Below are 13,842 nucleotides of genomic sequence, written 5' to 3'. Positions count from 1 at the left end.
TTATATTGATTGTTTTGATTGTTTATTTTTTACTAATTGTGTTGCTTTGCATTTTTTTTTTAATTATTCACTGCCTACAGTCATATTCTGAGATGGGGAGCTATCTTGATTGTTCAAACAAATAAACAAACATACTGAAGATTGCTTTACAGTCCTGGGTTCAAAACTAAACACAACTTTTTAAAAAATACTGTTTTTCTTTTCCTGAGCTACCTACATTTCCACTGGGCACATTTTCATTGTTTTTCCAGTCACTTGACATAAAGAGGTTTCACGGGTGACATTACTGCTAACCTATACAGTATTAGCAGTGGGGCAACCTGACAGCTAAGCCTCAGTTGCTGAGAAACTGTTTGGAGAGGGACAAAAAAGGTAAGTTGATACAAAATAGTCAGGAAATTACTTTCAGGTTGTTGTTTTTCCCTCTCGCTTCCATCTGCCAGGAGGACAGATGTACCATTATGGGTAAATCAGCTCATTTAGCAGCATTTGCACAACACATTAAACTTGGTGAGTTTTAGTTTAGGTTATTTGAATTGACCAAATTTCTCAGTACACACAACACATCGAACAAGAAGCTATCGATATTGGCTGGGTTGTCGAACACATTGAGCTACAAAAATTCTACAAAAGTTAAAACTAATGGGGAATGCTTTTCTGATTACTAAAGGATGGAAGACTAGATTCAGTAGAGTCAGTGGTGAGGTTAAGGCCAAATAGGAGTAAATAAGAATAATGATAATGGCAATAATATTGGCATCATCATCATATCCTTTATCACTACCCTCTTGACCTCCTCCTGACACTTTGTCACATATCAAATATCCCAAGTCAATTTCCCCTCCAAGTCAAAACGAGGAGCCTCCTTCCTCTATGAGGCTCCAATAAATCGTTGTCAAAACTGGTTGTTGCCTAATTTAGAATACACCCCCATGCAAAGATGCTCCATTTTCACAGTCTGAGAATGGGCTGGCAAGATTGAATATCATTTCCAAAACTGCTTTCATTGTGATATGAAGAATGAGTATGTAGATCTTTATTTCATTGTCCAAACATCTCACAGAGAATGTCCCCTGCAGAATATGCAAATGAACCAAGAGGGAAAGAATTAAATCACAATGACAAAGTAAAAAACAAATTATCTTTGCTTCAAAGCACTGCTAATCAGGCTACACTGATGATCCCCTTTCAACTTAAAGAGATGCTTTCAAGATCAATGAAGGACCAACTCTATTTCATCTTCTTCATGAAAACTCAAATTATTTCCCTCCAGTTTTGAAACCCAATAAATTACTGCTACAATAAGATCTTTACCTCTGTGCACATAATCAGTGCGAGAAGTACAGAAGCTGAGGGAAAATGTGATCGAAGCAAAATATTTCATTAAGGGGCACACATTTCAACATCATACTCTTGGTGATGATAGCAGTAATAATTCCAATTTTTTTTAGCTTCTCTCTCTCTCCCTCTCCCTCCCCCCCCCCCTCCCCAGTTTTATAAGCAGTAATATGTTTTGGGACCTTTGCTTGGCTCAGATGATTTTCTAGATGCCTGTAATAGGCCCCAAGGATTCCTCATCCCTGCATAACCCATTCTTAAAGAAGAATGAGGCTCTTATTCGTCTTTCCTCGCAAACAGCTAAAGAAACCTGTTCTGATTATTTACCTCTCTTTCATCAGATATTGCTGGAATTCGCCATTCCGTTTCTCGCATGGCCCATTTTCTGATACGGTGACTCAGAAACCCTAACTCTAACCCTTATCTGCACTTCCTGGTTGCCCCATCACCAGAACAGGCAGGAAATTGTTTCTGGAGGACAAAAATGGCCAGTGTTACCCTCTGTTAACCTCCCCTGCCCCTCACATTCAAAGTGAATTCAGGACCCACTGAGTGCACTTTTCCTTGTTAGCTTAACTTGAGTGACGATGAGTTCTGATAGCTTCTGTATTGTACCTCCCTTTACCAGCACTGCTGAAATAGCATAGCGGTATTTTGATTAACATAGAGAAGATTACTGATCTGAATCCTGGCAAAACTGTTGTTTTTTTCTGAGCTTCCTACTTTCCCTGGCTTTTATTTTTAAATATGTTCAGGAGTTCATTGTTTTACTGTAAGGGATTCGCTCCCCGTAGGTTATTTGAGCTATCTGGGATCTGGGAGTAAAACCCTTCTACTTCACATGGCTGGGAAAAACAGTAAACTTCAGGATTAATTAAAAAAAAAAAATCCAGAGAGAAGAATAAAACTGGAAAAGAAAATGAATAATTAACAAACTGTGTTGGGTTTTGAACCACAATCTTCTCTATGTTAAATGAAGATCTTAACTGCTGTGTTATTTCAGCACGATTGATAATGTAAGGTAGAGACAAAATTAGATTGCATGCTGAAAAGAAGGATTTAAAAGAAAAAATGCTGTTTGTTGTGCCTATCTATATCTTGATGCTTTCACCTTGTTTATAGAAAGGTAACTTGGTCCTAGAATGATGTTTTTCTTTCAGACAATACCTGTTTTGACAACTGATGTACCATTTAAACAGTGGCAGAAGGATCTATCTAAATTTGTGTGGCGGGGAAAAAACCACGAGTTAAATATAAGGTGTTACAAGATGCAAAGGAAGGAGGAAAATTTTCTCTAAATTTTCCTCTTTTTCTCTAAAAAGAGGTTTACCTGATTAGAAATTGTGTTTTGCAGGTTGCTGTTTGGTTTGGATGAAAGAGTAGATACTGCTGAAAAATAGAAGCATCTTGGAGTTAGAACAGGACCTGAGATTTGGGTGACGTAGATATTTGTGGTACGACAAAGTTAAGGTTAACATGGATTTTAAAAATCATTATGTTAGACATGCCATATTGAGAATATGGAATAGATACAGACCCACATTATGCCCCAAAATACTTTTGTGGCTCTCGCTACAAGAAACTTTTTATAGACGAGAAATAATAGCCAAACACAAATGGCTCGCTTATTGTGAGATACTAGAATTTTGCTAAAAATGTTGGTTATAATATACAGATGGAACAATGGGAAAATATGTGGTTGAAAGGATTGAAATTTACACTATGTTACAATCTTAAAAGAGAACTTTTATAAAATGATGTACCGTTGGTATATGTCACCAGAGAAATTGTCTAGAATGTATAAAGGCACTTCGAATTTACGTTGGAAATGCAAACAACAAGAAGGCACATTGTATCGTGTTTGGTGGACTTGTAAAAAAGCTGGAAAATTCTGGATTCAAATATACACACTAATTTAGAGGATTTTAAAGTTGAATATACAGTTGAGACCAGAGGTTTTTCTTTTGGGATTGATGGACAAACAGTTGGAAAAAAGTCTTTGTTTTTGTAATTGCAGCGAGATTATTGTATGCATAAAGATGGAAACATTCGGCACTACCCACAATGGAGGAATGGTTGGTGAAGACGACGGAACTTGCTGAGATGGCTAAATTGACTTCTTTGATCAGAGAAAAGACAGTATCTATGTTTATCACTGACTGGGAACCCCTCATAGAACTTTTGCATGAAACACAAAAAAATGAACTTATGCTTTGTTTTGATGATTAGACAGGATAGATTACAGAAAGAAGAGAATTCTGTTGTAACCACAGAGTAAGAGGTAAATTTATAATTGTACTTAGAGCTGCCGTAAAGAAAATGGGAAGCTACTTCTTCATATCTTTTTTCTCTCTTTTCTATTTTTCTTTCACTTTTATTTTTCCTTTCTGGCACTTTTAGCTTTCCCTTTGATTTCTTTCTTTTTCTTTTCTTTACCTTACCCTATATTAGTTTGTATTCGTTTCTACCTTTCTTTTAAAACGATCTTGAATAAAAATTATATATAAAAATATATATAGAAAGGTACAGTATGTATGTGTCTGTGTGTACATGTACTTATACATACAGGTTTGTAATTCTAGTGATACCGTATCTGGGGCCCGTGAACCCAGCTTGGTATATCTTTTGGAGTCTTCTGGAGTCTGACCTCAGGGTTGGGGGACCCGTGCAGCATTTTTCCTTCCTGCATCAGAAACTCTAGGCCGCAGGGAAGACAAAGGAGGCCGGATACCGCTCCTTTCCAGATTGTTACTATCAGCTCCCAAGAAGCCTGAAACACAGGCGTGTTTGCAGCTCCTCCCAGCCGCTCTGAGGCTCCTGAAGCAGAACACAAAGGAGACCGACAGCTCCCGCGTCGGAAATGACAGGAACGGTCCCAGGAGGAAGGAAAGCTCCAATATTTATGCTTGTCCTTGCAAAAGCGAGAGAGAGAGAGAGAGAAAGAAAGCAGGCCCCATTGTTGGAACTGCCTGCTTTTTAAGTATGTTGAAGAACGGCTAAGAATTTATTCATATGAAATTCTGTTGATAGAGAATGCCTTGGAAAACTTAGATCTCATTTCCCCGGGAGCAAGTGAGATGAGAATAAATAATTACATGCTGAGAGATTACTGTGAACTTTGCAAAAGAAAGAAGAAAAAAAACCCTATGTCATTTGTAAAATGGGTACTGGGGAATTTAGCTAAAAGGAAGCCGCATTTGTAGGGAACTGGAGGAAAAAACAAACTGCGTGAATTACAATTTATAAATCTGTGAGTTATTTTTCTGTTCGTTTTCACCTCCTACCTGGGGCTGGAATCTACAGTATAGGGAAATGAAGCTGAAAGATAAAGGAGCAAAAAGATTCAGAAATGGAAAACACTGTATGCCTGGCAAGACCATAGCTATTGTTAGTGAAAAAGGCAGCACAAAAAAACTTTGAATAGCTGTTAACCAGGGTGGAGGTGGTCTACTATCTTGCAGAAAGGACATTATTGGAGAGAAGACCCCATTCCACATGTGAACAAAACACACGCAACTCCTCACCTGGCCATTCAAGAGAAAATTGATTATCGGTGTCAACTGGCACATGTGCCAGTTTGAAAGGCAGATCTGTGATTATTGTACAGTTGTCCGGTTCACCCTTCGGATGGAACTTTTGAGACAGTTCCTCTTGTAGTTGTGTCTAACAGAAGGTAGAAAACAGAGGCAAGAAACTGCCTTTCTTTTTGCTGCCTTAAAGCAATACCCCAGGCCTAATTGGAGCCAATTGGTACTGTACACAGCCAAACATCCAGCACGGGAGATAGGGAGCCATGCTTTCAGATTCCTACAACTGTACCCTAGTCTGCTGAACAACAACAGCAAAGGAAAGAACTGAAATAAAATGAGATTATCAAAGTATTTTACTGTCACTCTTTCACTGGTATCCAGCTGCTAAGATGTATCAAAATCTTGATTGATCTTAGCAAGGAAAGTAGGGTTGAACCTGGTTATTACTTTATTGGGAACCCACCAGGAAATACCAGTGTGTAAATTGGACTTGGAAATTAAATTTAAAAAAACTAGGGCAGTGTTGTCCAAACTTGGCCACTTTAAAATGAGTGGACTTCAACTCCCAGAATTCCCCAGCCAGCATGGCTGGCTGGGGAATTCTGGAAGTTGAAGTCCACTCATCTTAAAGTAGCCAAGTTTGGACAACACTGCCTTAAAGGTCATCCCTGCACTAGTCACAGCATTTTATAGCATCATCTGGCCAATGTGGAAGGGATATCAGGTCTTCTGTGTTACTGTTACTTTGGCCAAACAAATGTTAGATGACTAGAAGACACTATAAATTGCAAGTGTGCAACTTACTGAAGTATAACAATGGATAAGAATCATCAATCCTTCTATCAGGTATTATTAAGTAATTTCTTCTTCCGAAAGCCCTGTGATTGTTTTATGCTGTATAACGGAGTTATTGCTATTGAACTGACTTAATGTACCTTTAATATCATTGTATTTGAGTAAAAGAACATATTGGCAATTGAACTTGGTTTCCTTTTTTAAAATATTTAGCATATAAACTAAGTGGCAGCATGTAGCTGTTTTTTTTTCTGGGCTTGGAAGCTAATCAGGATCAGGCCTGGTTAATACTTGGATGGGAGAGTGCCAGCAAATACTACAGCTTTGACTAGACTGGGAAATTTAAAAAAATCAGTCTGGAAAAAGGCAATGGGAAATCACCTCTATAGTGTTGCCAAGAAAATTACATAGATCTGTCCATTAAGTCACAATGAATTGAGCTTGACTCAAAGGAGATTTTAGATTTACTGGGAATGTAAAAATCCTTAAAAAGGAATCACATGTTTTAAAGACTATGTGCTCGCTCTTTTATCTAGCCCATGGTTGGACACCAGGCAATAGTATACAGGTAGTCCTTGTTTAACAACAGTAATTGGACTGGAATTTCCATCGCTAAGTGATGCAGTCGTACAGCATGACATCACATGACCCTGCTGCTTACCAAGGCAGTTCCGGCAATCCCTGGTTACCGTCGTTAAGCAAATCACTGTGGGTGTCCTGCTTCAGGTTTCAATCATGCACGCTCACACATGGTTGCTATGGAATTTAGCAATTTTACTCCAAGGTTGAAGAAAGAACAGTGAACAAAGGAATGTAAACAAAACTGAGGCTTGCCTGAAGAGTTTGCTTTCTAAACAGGAGCACGCAGAAGAGTAGTCCAAGTCCAAATCCAGGGTTCTGAGAGCCAGGTTAGGGTTGTCAGCCAGTCCAGAGGTTCAAGGGTTCAAACACGAACAGGATCTGCAGGAATGTTACACAAGAGCCAGAAGTCAGACATTGTTTCCAGCAAAGGGAGCATGGGTCAGAGCTGAGAGATTTACTCCCTTGCTTGGCAAGAAGCCTTATGGAATGTCTACTCTCTTCTCTACTCATCGGGTGCAGGGACTGGGAGGCTTTACGTCATCCTCATCTGACTGCTCCAGCTGTCCAGGTGGTGCCTGTGTTTGATTATCCTCATGTAATTCTTGGCTTTGTCTCTCCTGAGGCTGATATTCCACAGGTTCAGCTGGAGCAGCTAGTTCTGATTCAGATTCAGAATCTGAGTCCTGAGCCTGGGTCATGACAATGGGTTGATAAGTGAGGACCTCATGTGATTGTGACTTCTGACTTCCTGCCAGTTTCCCCACTGACTTTGCTTGTGGGAATCTGGCAGGGAAGGTAGCAAATTGTGATCATGTGACTGTGGGATGTTGTGATGGTCAGAAATCCAGGCAAGTTGCCAAGCACCCACATCGCAATCATGTGACCACAGGGGCACTGCAATGGCTGGAACTTTGAGGACTGGTTGTAAGTACCACTTGTTCAGCACCACTGCAAGTTTGAACAGTCTCTGAACGAGCGGTTGCTAAACAAGGACCATCTGTATAGCTAGATTTTTCTTTTTTAATCAGGATCTTAAAAAGGTACAGCCTTCTATCCATATCCCTTCTGTTCCTAGAGTGAAAACCTAAATAGCTTTTAGGAGTAAGTTCAGCTGGGCCAAAGAGATGGAATCAGAGGTTTGGTAGGGCAGGACGATCCTCAGAGCAGGTTCATTTTCTTTTCTGGAGAAAGTGTCAAATGCCTAGGAATGCTACCCCTTGAAAGGTCAGTTCTCCCTTAAATTGAGCTTGACTCTTGGATAGATCCATCTTGTTTTCCTGGAAACAGTACAGAAATGGTTTGGCATTGCCTTCTCCCTAGTTCAGTGTTGTCCAAACATGGCCACTTTAAGATGAGTGGACTTCAACTCCCAGAATTCCCCAGCCAGCATGGGGAACACTCATCTTAAAGGGGCCAAGTCTGGACAGCACTGCTTTAAGGAATAAAGTGTGGTGGTGGTCCATTTTTTCAGTTGAACGCAACGTGAGCATTTTGCCTATGCAGGAACGGCATTATTATAGCTTTCAGCGGGAAAACTCTTTAATATTAACTTACATTAGGTTTTATAGCTCTTTTTGCACTTATAACCAGTAGCAATTTGTCTTCTTTTTCTGACAGTTTCGCAAAATAGGAGATTAAAATGTCACATCCAGCTGGCTTTATAACATAAAATGTTAGACACCTTTTGACCTGTATCAGAAATGGCAGAATCCTAGTTAAGATACATGAAAGAAGGGACAAGTTCACATATATATTTAAACAAGTATAAAAATGCAGGATTGTTTTTTTTCAAGAAGTTCCAAGATATTTTTGTTCTAGCTCCTTTATAAACTGGGGACCTCTGCTTTGTAAAGTACTCTTCCAAATTAATTGGACAGGATTCCTGTAGTCTTTATCACAATTAACACCAAAGCTTCTTGATGGACTTCGTTCAAAATATACATCCAGTGCTCCACTCAATCACGTGACCAATCAAAGTAACCAAATACAGTGGTACCTCGGGATACGAACTTAATCCGTTCCGTGACTCTGGATGTATCCCGAGTTGGTCGTAACCCGAAGCAAATTTTCCAATAGGGTTCAATGTAAATCCGGTTAATCCGTTCTGCCCTCTGCCCGAATTTGGTCGCAACCCGAGGCAATTTTCTCTTCAGAGCCTGACTCCCACCACGCCTGCTCTGCATTTTCTTTGGAGCCATGCTAACACGCACACCAAAAACCTTCGCAAAACACCGCAAAACACACCACAAGCCTCACCGAACGTCTCCTTGCTACCGCGACCTCGCCCACAGGAAGCCGCGATCGCGTGGCAGCAGGGAAAATGGCCGCGGATCCAGTTCGTAAGTAGAGGCAAGTTCGTAACCCAAGGTACCACTGTATACTCATTTTCTAGCCATTTGCTTTAAAGGAGTCAAAGTAGCTTTTTGCAATCTTCCAGAATAGTCAAGTCCTAGATGCATCTAGAAATTACCTCTTAAATTTAAGGATAGTTTATCCATGATAGAGTGTAAGAGCAAATAAGTAGTTTCCCAGCATAAGAAAATCCAGTTCCACTAGAGCAGAATGCCCAGGCTATTGGATGGGCCATGGAAGAGATTAGCATCCAAGTGACAGCATTTGCTTAACAAATCCCTAGTAAGTGATAATCTACGGCTTGCCAAATAACAGGAGGCAAGCTCAGAAACGGGTCCAGCAGCACCAAGATCAGCTACAGAGCAGTGAACAAGTTGTTCCATGAAAGTGTAAAACTTAGAAAAATGCCCATATGCTCACACAGGCTCCAATGATTGTCCAAGAATCCACAATAGGATAAAATGCCATTTAAAAGAATGGCAATGTGGCTCTGATATTTGTAATTTCCCTGTTCCATATGGAGCTTCTTTCTTTGCTGGTGGTGATTGGGAGAGAAAAAATTATGTAGTTTCATTTCACAGGAACCCATGGAGGAAGTATCTTCTGTGTATGCACACCCAAGTGTACACAACACTAGAAGGCCCTCAAAGCAGTCTTGTGGAGCCTTTGAGAGGTTGTAGTCATCTTAAGACTTCAAGGAGCAACAATGCTGCAAGTAAAGCAATCATTTAGATGGTTGGAATTGCCTTAGTAAGTACTTTAACTGATAAATATAAATTGGGTTTTAGTGCATCAATGGAGAATAGAAATAAAAAGTTTGGGTGTTAAAAGTAATGGATGTATGGCTGTATATTGCAAATTCATGCATGTTACTATAATAGTGGGTGTTTATTTCAATCAATATCTTCCTTCCTTCTGTTGCATTCTTATTCTCCTTAGTGATTATCCTTCTGAGGAAAAGATGCTGGTCTCTCAAATATTGGGGAACAAATCAGCATAAATGTAATTATATTGTTTATATTCCTCATAGATACAGATTTAAAAACTGCAAAAGAGAAATTCTGTTCCTTCTGCTTTTTTTAATTTGTTAGCACTTTTTAAATGCATATACTTAACTGGAACATTGCTATCAATAGCTCTATATAACTTCAGTTCAGCAGTTCTATAATGGAAGAAGAGATGGAGAACAAATTGAGAAAATAAAGAGTAACTCCCAACTCTCTGGAAAAGGCTCTAATGCTGGGAAAGGTGGAAGGAAAAAGAAGAGGACAACCAGCAGAAAGGTGGATGGACTCAAGTTATTGTGGCGATGAGTGCACCATTGGAAGACTTGAAAGGACTTCTTCAGGAACCTGGCAGACTGAAGATGGCTCCACAAAAAGTGGAACCAACGATTGCAGCTAAGAACAAGGAGCCAGTGAGTAGATCGGCTTATTTGACCCCCTCTGGAGAATGAGAAGACATGAGATTGTACATATTGTGCTCCATATGGTTGTTTCTCACAAGAAGACTGCAAAGTAGCAGTCTTCAGAGGGTGGGAGAACTGGGAGACAAGAGAATTTGCCATTCTTGCTCCACCCACGTTTGGAGCCTTCAAAGGACACTAAGTTCACACTTCCTTTGCTAACCATTTTAGGAAATCACCTATTAACTGCTTTAAAGAAGTTAGACACCTTCAAAAACACTGGGTGAGTGCCCAATCCTTAATATAAGAAAATGAAACTGTATCTCTAGAAGCTTTAAGAATTTAAAATAAACAGCAAAAAGCAAGACAAGGTTTTGGCTATAGAAAGTTTTAAATGGATTAAGGGCTCAGAATATGTTGGAATATTTGTTTTTGAATATTAAGACTTTGACTTTAATTTTAAAGATTAAAAATGCATTTTCATGGGAAAGGAAAATTATGTTCAATATTGGAGACATAACAAGATAAGCAGTTTAAAATGGTGTTCAGAGATATTTTTGAGGAATTGCACCAGGACCTTGAATCAACAATGTCAGCTGTGTTGTGCGTTCTTATCAACAATCTATTCCCAGAAGAAGATTTGGAACAAAACGTATCCGACATTACTGTGAAGAACAACATGAACAAGAATTAGTGTGATGGAAGGCATGAGCGGGGAGGGTTCTGGAATGGAGCTTCAAGGTTACAGGAAGGGGGGAGAGACAGTCCAAGGGAAGCATCTCCTCAGCCCCCAGATGGACTGTGTGAAAGTCAAGAGAAAGAGACTGGCCCCTCCCTAAGGGCATGATGGTTATAGTTGCTATCGTTGGGGGATTAGAGTTAGTCTGGTGAGATTCTGGTACAAGCTAATAAAGAAGCTGAGCTGATTTCTGAACTGTCTCGTGGTGATTCTTGGGCTGAACCTGACAATTAGTCATCGGATATACCAAAAATAAAAAATAAAAAATTGGACAAGGCTTTAAAAATTAAGGAAATAAAAATGCCAACTCCAGAGAGTAACTGGAATAATTTCTTCTTGCTGGACTTACAAAAGGGGCTTCTTAAAGTTTTGAAGAAATTCAAGATAAGGGTCAATTATTTGAGTGGATTAAAGAGCAAGATTGTTTTACACAAAAGGAAGGAACATAAAGTTAGCTTATTTGATCAAGGCTAAAATGGGACATGTTATTTTGGATGTTTCTCTCTGGACTAGCTGACATCTGGACTGGAAAAGACGTGTATTGGATTTGCTTATAGTTAAGAGTTAAGACATGGAATAATGAGTTTTATATTTGTTAACTAATGCTATTATTTTGGAGCTCAGTTTGGACTTTTTCCTGACACCTGGATTGGAAAGACATTGCTTATTGGATTTGCCTATAGTTAAGAGTTGACTTACGGGATGAAGAGTTTTATATCTGTTAATTAAGAGGAGGTGAAGAGATAGTGAAACTGTTTATACTTGTCATGATGAGGGTGGGAAGTCGCTTTCTTAGTTTTTTTTTCTCTTTTTATTTTTTTCTTTCTTTTTTGCTTTCTTGCACCTTTTATTCTCTCTATTTTTCTTTTCTTTTTTAGTTTGTATTATCTTTTATTATTGTAGTTAAAATTTTAATAAAAATACTGTTTAAAAAAGGAATGCTTGAAAGAACAGGTTAGGGATAGATCGTCATGGAGAAAATCTATCTATATGGTTGCTAGGAGCTGAAAATGACTTGACGGCATGTAATCAATCAAAGCTTGCAGTAGACAAGTAGATGAGGAACAATAGTCAACTGATTGGAGTCTGTGTAGTCTTGTTGCGTCAACATCTTGCATTCTGCTGAGTTGTCCACTGTACCATACATGGGGCTCTGATTTAATAATTTAATAACTCATTAATCGCTCCAGCTGTATTGTGAAAAAATACATCCTTTTTATTAGCTGATAAATCTTCAGAAATGTCAGAAAAGGTGGCAAATATTGCTTGATCACGATTGCCGTGAGGAAACTTGGGTATAATCAAGCTTTGTTGTATTATCCCTTATTAGAAGGTATTAGCTACATCCTTCTTTCTGAATATTTTAGTTCACAAGTCATTGCTGGTATTTTATTTTGTATTTTGGTCTATGAGCAATAAATAAACCTTGAACTTAGTCCTAGTTTAAGGCCAAAAGCAGGTATGACACTGAAGATTCAGGGTCAGGCTTCTCAGTGGCTTTGCTTTATAGGATCTGTCTCTGGATTTCTGAGTTTGATTGGATCAGGAGTTGGGAAAAGAAATGTTCTAACCTCTTCCTTATGCCATTTTTTTAGCCTTAACATCCTTCTTCTCCCCTCACATCCACACAAATGCTACCACAAATGTTGGTGAGGGAAGATGCAAGGAGATGTACTTTGTGTTACCATGATGTTGTATTCTGGGTTTCTCTATTTTCTGCTCATTGGTTGTCATTGCCAGGAATGGGGGACACAGAATATCATGACTGCAGCTCATAAGATTGTAGGTTTGCTCTTTTATATCTACCAGCTATCAGAAATATCTCAGGTCAGCCACAGTTTAACTGCAGTCTTGTGACAAAACACTGCCTTGGTGGGGGAACAAGTCCAAACACCTTTGTGCTATTTCTCCCAGACTTCATGAGCAGTTTTCCTCTCATTCAAAGCCATTTTTTAATCAATGAAGGATTTAGTATCCTCGTGTTGCTGGAAGCATGGCCTTTTTTGCAGCTAATTAAAGGCAAAGACAACCTGATAATGTTCAAAAGGTAACGAGCTTTGCCCGTTGCCTCCCATTTTCAATTTGGAGCTTTGCATCCAGGACATCAGGGAGGTCCATTATTTGCTTGAGCAATTGCTAGGAACAGTCCAGAGCAATTTATGAGCAAGCAAAGCTATCATTGCTAACGCACCGATCCATGCACCGCAAGGTACAAATTGCACATTTATTTTTTGATCAGAAATGAGGCAGGCAGCGGCAGAAGATTTTTGTTTTCTTTTCAGAAGCTGTGCAATGTTGCAGAGGCCATCCGTACTAACTGATTCTGTCTCTGTTATTTAATTCTGATCAAGGAGGCGCTTCTACTCTCTTTCCTGGGAGTTGGTCTCATTGAACTCAGTTGAGCAGGCACGAATTCTTCTGAACTGTGCAAATAGCCATTTATTCAAACTTCGTATCGGAGGCAGAAGTGGTCTGCAAACATTTTTTTTTAGTGGCCAGAAAAAAAGCAAGGGGGTTGGAAGAACATGTTGTGATGCTGCAGTGGTGAGTTTATTGTTTAATTCTCTGCAAGAAGGCTGTATACAGACTTACCTTGGAATACGCGACACCCATTTCTGAAATAGCGAGTGTGTCATCCGACCATCACTCAGCAGTAGGGACAGGATTTATATGGCAATCATAATGTCTGGGTGAGGAAATGGCCTTAATGCAGTGTAGTAATGGCTTAAATCTAGTGAGGCTCACTTACATGTTTATTTATTGCACTCATTTAGCACCAAATCTGAAGTGTCTCGCTTCTGAGAATAGGGCTGTGCAGCAAACCAACGAGTTGTGTTCAGAGCACCCAGAGCACCTGTCATGGATACCTTAACCCAGTGTTTCTCAAAGTTGGCAACTTGAAGATGTGTGGACTTGAACTCCCATGCTGGCTGGGGGATTCTGGGATCTGCCTTAACCCAAATAGCTTTTCCCAATAGCGCATGTCAGCAGCAGAAAACAGCTGTGCAAGTCAGGAAGAGAGACAGCTGCTTGAAGATGTTTCCAACAGGGGTCCTCTGCATGCCAGGCTGCAAATACCATTTTGCCCCCTGACTCTGGAT

The sequence above is a fragment of the Python bivittatus genome, unplaced genomic scaffold (genome assembly GCF_059951505.1).
Source record: "Python bivittatus isolate LINGU-HERP-01145 unplaced genomic scaffold, Pbiv_v1 ctg000850_np1212, whole genome shotgun sequence".
In the NCBI taxonomy this organism is placed as follows: domain Eukaryota; kingdom Metazoa; phylum Chordata; class Lepidosauria; order Squamata; family Pythonidae; genus Python; species Python bivittatus.
The sequence above is the reverse complement of the archived record's forward strand: the minus strand, read 5'-3'. Positions refer to the sequence as shown.